This window comes from Staurois parvus, unplaced genomic scaffold (assembly GCF_062004578.1).
Source record: "Staurois parvus isolate SC_StPar_1 unplaced genomic scaffold, SC_StPar_1.0 ptg001365l, whole genome shotgun sequence".
NCBI lineage: Eukaryota > Metazoa > Chordata > Amphibia > Anura > Ranidae > Staurois > Staurois parvus.
In genome coordinates, this window is record NW_028319161.1 from 357,214 (window position 1) to 367,084 (window position 9,871).

The 9,871-nt window shown below is 44.9% G+C and overlaps 1 long non-coding RNA gene across 1 annotated transcript; it reads right to left on the reverse strand.

Moving 5' to 3' along the window:
- Positions 1 to 4,873: 4,873 nt before the first annotated feature.
- Positions 4,874 to 8,432, reverse strand: LOC149436380 (uncharacterized). The gene is made up of 2 exons (XR_016308297.1): positions 8,280 to 8,432; positions 4,874 to 5,068 (listed from the first exon to the last, which is right to left on the reverse strand). It is a non-coding gene; the product is annotated as an uncharacterized LOC149436380 (long non-coding RNA).
- Positions 8,433 to 9,871: the final 1,439 nt, after the last annotated feature.

The window sequence follows — 9,871 nt, forward strand, 5'->3', positions numbered from 1 at the left end:
TTCGGTGGAGTGTAGGGGATGGAAGCCGGACTGTAGGGGATCGAGGAGGTTGTTGTCGTTGAGGTGAGAGCATAGGCGGGTGTAGACTAGGCGCTCGAGGAGTTTAGATGTAAATGGGAGCAGGGAGATGGGTCTGAGGTTGTTCGGGTCATTGGGGTCCAGGGAGGGCTTTTTAAGTATGGGGGTGATGTGTGCATGTTTCAGAGGGGAGGGGAAAGTGCCTGAGGAGAGGGAGAGATTGAAGATGTGGGTGAGGGAGCGTAGGATGGAGGAGGAGGAAGGTTGTAGGAGTTGTGAGGGGATAGGGTCGAGGGGGCAGGTGGTGAGGTGGGCATCAGAGAGGATCTTGGAGACTTCCTCGATGGTAGTAAGGTCAAAGGTGCGGAGTGTGGGGGGAGCTTCAGTATGAGGAATGTAGGGTGGGGTGGAAGAGGAGGTCAGAGCAGTGGTGGGGCCATGGGAGAGGGGTGATGAGGGGGTAGCTGAGTGAGGGTGAAGGGGCTGGAGAGAGTTTGAGCAGCGACGAAGTCCCTGCGGGTTATGTCGAGGGGGAGGGGGGATAAGGGGGTAGCTGTGTGAGAGGGGACGGGTTGAGAGGGTGTGTGAGTTGCGGCAATGTCCTTGCGAATTGTGTCAATCTTGTTTTTGAAGTGATTGGCAATCTCAAGGGCAGTGAGTGAGGTGCTGGGTGGAGGTGGGGGTGGAGAGAGTAGAGAGTTGAAGGCAGAGAAGAGTCGGCGAGGATTGGAGGAGAGGGCCTTGATGAGGGTCAAGAAGTAGGCCTGTTTGGCAGCATGGAGGGAGGAGGTGTAGGTGCGGAAGGCAGATTTATAGCTGGTGAAGGCTTGTTGGGATTTGGTTTTGCGCCATAGTCGCTCCAGGGCATGACTTTGTCGTTTGAGGGTTTTGGTGTGATCAGTCTGCCAGGGCTGGAGCGGTCGGGGTCTGATGTTGCGTGTGGTTAAAGGCGCTAGTGAGTCAAGGGCTGTTGAGAGCGCATTGTTGTAGGCGGTCAAAGCCAAGTCGGGGCAGGACAGGGGGAGGATGCGGTCGTGGAGTTGATCAGCTGCAGAGTGGAGGGAGGCAGGGTTAAGGTTGCGGAGGTTACGGCTGGTAGTAGTGTGACATTTGGAGGGGTAGGCGTTGGAGGACGAGGAGATAGAGAAGGTGATCAGGTTGTGGTCAGAGAGAGGGAAGGGGGTGTTAGTGAGGTTGTGGGGAGCGCAGCGGTTGGAGAAGACAAGGTCCAGGATATTTCCGTCGGAGTGGGTGGTGGATTGTATGCACTGTGCAAGTGCAAAGGAGGAGGTTAGGTGGAGGAGACGGGCTGTGTCTGGGTTGTCGAGGTTGACAGGGATGTTGAAATCCCCAAGGATGATGGTGGGTAGCTCAGAGGAGAGGAAGAAGGGTAGCCAGGAGGAGAAGTCATCCAGGAAGCGGGGTATGGATCCAGGAGGCCGGTATATCACAGCAATCTTCAGGGGGGTTGGGGAGAATAGTCGGACGCAGTGGGCCTCGAAGGAGGAGAAGGATAGGGAGGGGGGGGTTTGGGAGGACTCGGAAGGTGCTCTGCGGTGACAGGAGCAGACCAACCCCACCACCTTTACGACCGTTAGGCCTGGGTGAGTGGGTCCAGGTGAGACCTCCGTAGGAGAGTGCAGCAGGGGAGGTAGAGTCAGTGGGCTGGATCCAGGTTTCCGTGATCGCTAGGAGGTTGAGGGAGCGGGAAACAAAGAGGTCGTGGATGGCGGTAAGCTTGTTGCACACCGAACGGGCGTTCAGGAGTGCACATGAAAACGGGGGGGAAGGAGATTTTAGGGAGCAGGGGGACAGATACTAAGTTGCGGGGGTTGCAGTAGGACGTGGACGTGGGAGGGTGTTGAGCGGGTGAGGGAGGTGGAGGGCCAGGATTCAGGGAGATGTCCCCCGCGGCTAGGAGGAGGAGAAGGGTGAGAAAGGTGGCATGGGAGCGGGATGTGCAGGAGCATGAGAAACTCCTAGTGGAGGTGTTGGGGTCAGTGGGAGAGCGGAGTAATAGGAGGAGGTGGTGGGTGCCATAGAGGGGCGAAGGAAGCAGTGAGGACACAATATACAATTGTTTGGGAGGGGCAGAGGGATATAGTGAATGGATTTTGGGAACGGAGGAGAGGAAAATGAGAAGGAGGAGTGGAAGAGGCATTTTGGGGAGGTGAAGAGAGCAATAGTAGGGAGATGATAGCAGTGAGGGGGAGATGTACAGGTTGTGGGGTGGAGCAGAGGGGTAAAGAAATGAGATTTGGGAACAGAGGATAGTAATATGATAAGGAGAAGAGGGGGTGTATTATATAAAGGTACACGGAGTGGGTCTCAGGCATGTAAGAGGTTTCCCAGGGTGATTGCTTGCAGTCTTCCAGCATGCAGTAGAGCTTCTTGCTGTTGTTGTGTCTTCCTGCTGCTTGAGTTCTCCTGCTTTAGTTCAACTGCTGCGTTTAACTGCTTCTTCTATGCACTCGTTCTAAGCCGCACTCAATCTGAAGCAGCACCCCCATCAGAGACTGTGCCCCCCATCAGATCATAATCATATACAGTACTGTATTTTTTACTTTATAAGATCATTGAAATATTTAAACTAGTTCAATAACTGGTATGAGACTTCCACCTAGTGGAAGAATAGGACATTACACTAAGGGAATAATATGTCACAATCTTTATGTTTTTTCACTCCTTACATCAGCCTATTTCAACCTTTTTCAATGCAGAGGAACCCTTGACATAACTTTCCAGTCTCAGGGAACCCCTGCTAAAAAGGACTTTAGTTACAATTCATGATACATTAGTGTGATAGTCAGAGGTAAGAATGCTCCCTACACTTGTGGTCATTGGGAAGAGTTAAAAGAGTGAAAGGGTGCTGCCCTACTTAGTGGAGGATATTTTTGTATAGTTTTGCAGCACTGGATGTTTCACAGCGTGCACTGAAGATTTACTGTGTTTTTTTTCTGTGTTTTGGGACTGTCATATTTTTGGGACTGAGTCACTTTATTTATTGGTATTTTTTGGTATTTTTTATCCCATTATACACATCATCATTATTATTATGTTCACCCCTGTCACCAGCACATTATAGTGTGCTGCCGTTTTTGTCATTGTTTGCACCCATTCACATGCTTTTTGGATATGTTATGTTTACACTTGGATGAGGGGCATATCTGTATTCAGTACATATTCTATTTATGTTTTTATGGCGCATTGTTCATACACTAAGTAGCGCAGCACCCTTTCATTCTTTTATTTGTTTTCACTATTTGGGAATATAGTCAGGTGTTTGCGGCCACTTTTTTTGGGGTCATTGCAGGTAGGGCACAGGATGACCACCTCTATACCATTAGGAAGAATTACCCCCTTACAGATAGCTAAAAAGATCAATGGTGTCAGTGGGAACTTACCTGAGAGGCAGAAACTACTCATTGCGCAAGGAACCCCTTGTTGAGAAACCCTGCCTTACATAGTAGAACAGTGGTCTCTAAACTGCGGCCCAGGGGCCAGATGCGGCCCTTTGATTGCCCTTATCCAGCCCTTAGGGCACAATTTCTCCAACTGACCCCAACGATGGGGCATTTTTTTTCACACTGACATTGAAACCTTTTCTACTCCCAATGGTCGCAGTAGCTCCCCCCCCCCCCCCCCCTTAAAGTTTGAAGGCATGTAAACTGGCCCTTTGTTTAGAAGATTTGGAGACCTCTGTTTTAGAACATTTAAATAAATAGGTTCAATAAACAATGCGTTACTTCTGCACCTAGTGGAGGAATAAGAATTCACACTAAGGTTGCAATTCATCACAATTATATACTGTATTTTTCACACCTTTCATTTTAGTGGTCTCCAAACTGTGGTCTAGGGGTTGGATCCAACCCTTTGCTTGTTTTTTTCCAGCCCATGGGCCGTTATACCCCCCACTGTCAGCTACAGTGGGGACTAGTTCCTGCCCCTGACACATACAACAAGGTACTATTCCTCCCACTGACCCCATCGATGAGGCACTATTGCTCCCACTAATACCAATAATGAGGCACTATTCCTTCCACTGACACCAACAATGGAGTACTATTCCTCCCACTGACACCAACAATGAGGCACTATTCCTCCTACTGACACCATCAATGAGGCCCTATTCCTCCCACTAATACCAGTGATGGGGCACTATTCCTCCCACTGACACCAAAAATGCAGTACTATTCCTCCCCCTATTACCAAAAAGAAAACATTGTTTACTACCACTGGCACCAAGACAATTTCTACTCCTGCTGGCCACAGTCTGCCCCTCCTAAAATTTGAAGGACATTAAACTGCCCTTTGTTTATGCTGAAACAGTTTTATTCGGTGTTTAAACAGTAAAAGTTCATGTCTATGTCCAATAAATGTACAGAGATGCATAGAGGCCAGAGTAATGTAAGATGAGACATCACAAGGTTATGAGAAAGTAAAGGTCATTAAGACATGTGAAGATTAGGAAAGCATTTGCAGATATTGTCAGCTCTATAACCATAAATAATATAATGTGAGAGATCACAATGAAAAAGTTATACTGGCTTTTTGTTTAGAAAGTTTAAAGACCCCTGTTTAAGATCATTGAAATAAACTGGTCCAATAACTGGTGTGTTACTGCCAGCTAGTGGAGAAATAGAAATTTACACTGATTATAATAAGCCCAATCATATACAGTACAGTATGTTTTCACTGCTTACATTGTAGAACAGACTGGTTCAATAACTGGTGTGTCACTGCCAGCTAGTGGAGAAATGGAAATCCACACTGAGGTTTTAATCCATCACAAAAATACATTATTCAGTCTTTGCATTTTAGAAGAACATTGAAATAAACACAGCTATACACTTAATAAGAATCTTATTTTGTTTATTTATTTATTTTAGAATGGCATGGTGCGTAAAGAAAGTGTATTTAGGACAGTCTCAGTTGAATAAACATTTGTATGTATATTTGTAATACGTTGAATCTTGTTTTCTCATTCCATTGATACATTCTTTTCTCAAGTCTTCAAATAATAGAGTATTCCCCTAGGTGCCACCAGTATCTGCAATGTGATGTCAAATTATTTTTTTTAATAATTATATTACAATGATTTTTTTATCATAAACATTTGCCATTTTTAAATAAAGTACAGTTTTCACCCATTTTTTGTTGCTTTTTAGTGTTGCTGATTTTCTGCATCTTCTTTGCAGCCTCTACCTGTCTACGTGCACACCAGCGATAGCTGTATGGCATTTCTCAGGATGGTGACAGCAATGTACCATGCCCGTGCAATGTGCATTTGAACAGTTGCTTGTAGTTTCAATTGCATTGGCATGTGACAGGGTGACAGTGCAGCTGGGAGGTAGAGACAGCATGTTGTCACCCTGTACTAGGAAGTGTCTGAACAAGGACTGTCATGTCAGGATCACCAGATAGTATTTTAATAAAAGCTGCAAATTTAAAATGGTTTTAAAAACCCTCTTTTCGGTTGCTTTAATATGGTAAATCTTATATGAGATTGTAGTGATTGGGATACATATTCTTTAACAACAGGGATGTTTTTTCAAATTGGCCTAATGCGTTAAACTGTCTAAAGAAAAAGTATTGATTTTTTTTGTCCCCAATGAACTTTTTGGTCTGTTAAATATAACATTTAATTCATTTTGTTATATCTGTTTATTAAGTACTAAAAAATCTTGTTGATCCTGCCAGAAATCTTATGAGCTGATAACGTACTGAGCTCTCTCTCTCTGTGTGGACTGTTATCAGTTACAATGCTCACAGCCATCTTTGTGGACAACAGAACACCCCCATGTTATGGAGAAGAGGAGAGGGGGAGATGTTCCCTAGTCCCATCCTAGGGTGACAACACTGCTCTATTGATAAAGTACAGAAATAAGTGTTGTCACACTAGGAATAGAAAGTGAGTTACCAGCAGGATCAATAAGTGAAAAAAAGGAAAAAAAAGCCTGAAGGAAAAAAAAAATAATACAGCCACCACATCCAAGGAGCTGCAATATATTACATTTTTATTCCTGAATTTAGATAAACGTTAAAGATTTTCATTAGAATTAGTTACTAGTAAGCCACGAGTCCACTTATCTACCAACCTACCCACCTACCCAGCTGGGCGTACTCACCTTTCCTTCACTCTTCCGCCACTTCATTCATCCACCAGTATCAGGAGCTTCTGGTAAGGAAGGAGCATGTGACTCATTTCCCCTCCCCCCTGCCTCCCTTGTAGAATGCTAATACTAGATTGGGGCTCAGCAACCCGTAGATTGCCGTCTGGGCTTGCTGACCCGCCACCCCAGAGCATTAAACAGTGCAATGCAGAGGGATACTTGTAAGGTTGGAGCTGTAGCAAGAACCCCACAAGCCGATGCCTCTTCTGTAGTGCTGGCTCCTGTCCTATGCGGAATGATACCAATGCACTCCACCTCTTATCCCAGCTAGCGACTTCCAACCACCCCAACCGCACCTTCTTTAGGTGCAGTGGCCAGGGGTGTACACACATCGCAGGAGTTATGCACCGTCATGGTTGGTGGGTGTAGCACCTGCCAAGCATGACCCATTCATGTAAATGAGGCTGCTCTGCAAGTACCCTGCAACCATGTGCAGTACAGCAAACAAGGGGTTAAAGCAGGCAGTGTTGTGTTGCTTTCCTACCACCCGCTTTAACCCCCTGGACCCCGCAAAAGCATGCAGTTGCAGGGCATTTGCAGAATGGCCCCATTTACTTGAATGGGTTGCGATTGGCAGGCAGTAGCACCCACCAAAAGCAACAGGGGGCTTAATTCTAACTGTAGCATGTGTACATCTTTGGCTGCTGCCTCAGTAGCTAAAGGGGGGAGGGAATGGGGGTGATTCAATCACATCTTGTTTGTTGCATTTCAAATCCATTGTGGTGGTGTATAGAGCCAAAAATGTTAGAATTGTGTCGATGTCCCAATATTCATGGACCTGACTGTATACTCTCGCCACATGAGGCCGGGTATTGTCGTGCACCAGGAGGAACGCAGGACCCACTGCACTAGCGTAGGGTCTGACAATGGGTCCAAGGATTTCATCCCGATACCTAATGGCAGTCAGGGTGCCATTGTCTAGCCTGTAGAGGTCTGTGTGTCCCTCCATGGATATGCCTCCCCAGACCATCACTGACCCACCACCAAAACCGTCATGCTGAACGATGGTACAGGCAGCATAACGTTCTCCATGGCTTCTCCAGACCCTTTCACGTCTGTCACGTGCTCAGGGTGAACCTGCTCTCATCTGTGAAAAGCACAGGGCGCCAGTGGTGGACCTGCCAATTCTGATGTTCAATGGCAAATGCCAATCGAGCTCTATGGTGCCGGGCAGTGAGCACAGGGCCCACTAGAGGATGTCGGGTCCTTAGGCCACCTTCATGCTCATCCTGTTCCTCCTTGCACAAAGGAGCAGGTCCTGCTGATGGGTTAAGGACCTTCTACGGCCCTGTCCAGCTCTCGTAGAGTAACTGCCTGTCTTCTGGAATCTCCTCCATGCTCTTGAGACTGTGCTGGGAGACACAGCAAACCTTCTGGCAATGGCCCGTATTGATGTGCCATCCTGGAGGAGTTGGATTGCCTGTGCAACCTCTGTAGGGTCCAGGTATCGCCTCATGATACCAGCAGTGACACTGACAGAAAAAGATGAGTAGGGAAAAAAATGTCAGTGGTCTCCACCTGTAAAACTATTCCTGTTTTTGGGGGTCATCTCTTTGTTGCCCATCTAGTGCACCTGTTGTTAATTTCATTAACACCAAAGCAGCTGAAACTGAAAAACAACCCCCTCTGCTACTTAACTGACCAGATCAATATCCCAGGAGTTTCACTGACTTGATACTATACTCTGATTAAAAAATGTTCCTTCAATTTTTGTTTTGAGCAGTGTATAATAATATTAGCAGAAATCACTGTAACTATAAAATATTGAACACCGGACACACTGTTATAACAGAGGGAGGTTTATAACCCCTGTCAGGTTTTTTTTGCCATCTGTGTCCCATTGTGGAGATTTCCCTTCACTTCCTTTCCCATAGCCAAAATGAGAAATGAGAGGAACTAGTCTCCCCATTGGAAGATTTCCCCTCTGTCCCTTTTCTGGTGACAACCCAAAAATTGGGATTTTCTTTCACTCTCATCAATAATGGTAAACGGGACAAGAAGAGAGGGGGACACAGACAGCAATACAAAGCTGACAGGGGTTCTAGTCCCTCTCCACTCCATCAAAAACTAAAGAAAACAATGTTTTACCTTTAGTTATACTTTGATCTCCATGCTCTTGCTTACCTTTGGATCTTTTTAGGCAGCATATGTAAAATACAAGATGGGATGTATAGTGAGGAAGCTGTACAGGTAAATTCTCCCCACCCCCACCTCTCACGTGGTGCTCAGTGGCTCCATTCATTCTACTTACCTATTCATGCCATCTTCCATGTTGTCGACTCCAGGCTCACCTACATGCGTTGTCTGTGTTGGTGGTCTGTATTATAAGAAAGAGATTTCGAAAAACATTTATGAGTTTTTTTCATATATTGAAACAAACTTTTCAAATATATATTTGCCACCTGACATTTGGCTGCCTGCTTTTGCCTTCAGGTGGTTTAAGAATTTAGCTTTAGCTTTAAGAATTTTTTCCAAGGACAGATTTTCTTTAAAGACACCTGGATTTGGTTTGGTATCAGTCTCTAGTAATCCGCTGTGCATGAGAAGGAGAGCCAATCAGGTCTGCTGCAAACACGTGTGCTGACATGAACATGCTGACAGGAGGAGAGAGTACTGTAGTGACTTTTGAAATTATGTATCAAAAACATAACTTTATTTCAACAACAAACCAGCCTAGCCGCCCGTTAAGGGTTAACTCTTTTTGGTTGAAAATTTAAAGGACCCTCCAACTAAGACATGCAAATAATGGGTGAAGTGAGCTTTTTCTAAGACAATAGACTGTTTGACTATCCACAGGTGGTCTAAGACTAGGTTTATAAAAAGTTTAAATTGGAGACTATGAGAATAGCTAAAGTGTGGATATGTCAACAAATACTGTTTATATATTGGGGTTGAGTTGAAGACGTCTACAAAAGTTAAATAGACAGTCAAATAGGACTTCGACCTTCAAACATTAAGTCATAACAAGTGAACAATAATGAGACGGAAACTCAACTGGTTGAAAGTTTACCCAAAACCTTGCAGAGTGTGATGAACCAACAAACTTCTCGAACTGTCACAATATGCTATTATCCACTAAGGTTGAAAGTATAAATAGTTGTTTACTCTGACTCCAACACAATAGACAGGTAAACAGAGGGTCTTTTCTCCTCATGGGAATTTTGGTTCTAAAACAAAAAGGTTAAATTCAGGACATATAAGGCTAAGAACTGGATATATCTACCCACAGAGATATTACCAAAAAAGCATATTATCAATGGATGTTATAAAGAATATGTTTCACACACCACAAAATATTCAGCAGAATGGGGATTGTATATCACTAAATTGAGTATTGAGATGAGGAAAAGGAAGATATATTGTGAATTAGCAGCAGTTGTATGTCTTACCAGGAAACAAATGCTTTCACACAAGTTTGTATATCAGGGAGATGAATAACTGAATATACACATATATTCCATGGTTCCTATTTAGAACATTATAGCTATGATCACCTATATATATCTGGATAAGACGTATATTTAATACCTGAAATCACCTTGAGTTCCACCCGAGGTATGAGTCATCATAAATACTCAAATTGTTCTATGAGCTCTGACTGCCACTTAGTGGACAGGTGAGAGATAGCTTAAATACATACATTTCTCAACCAGCCAATCAAAAAGCCTGGTTGGAGGGTC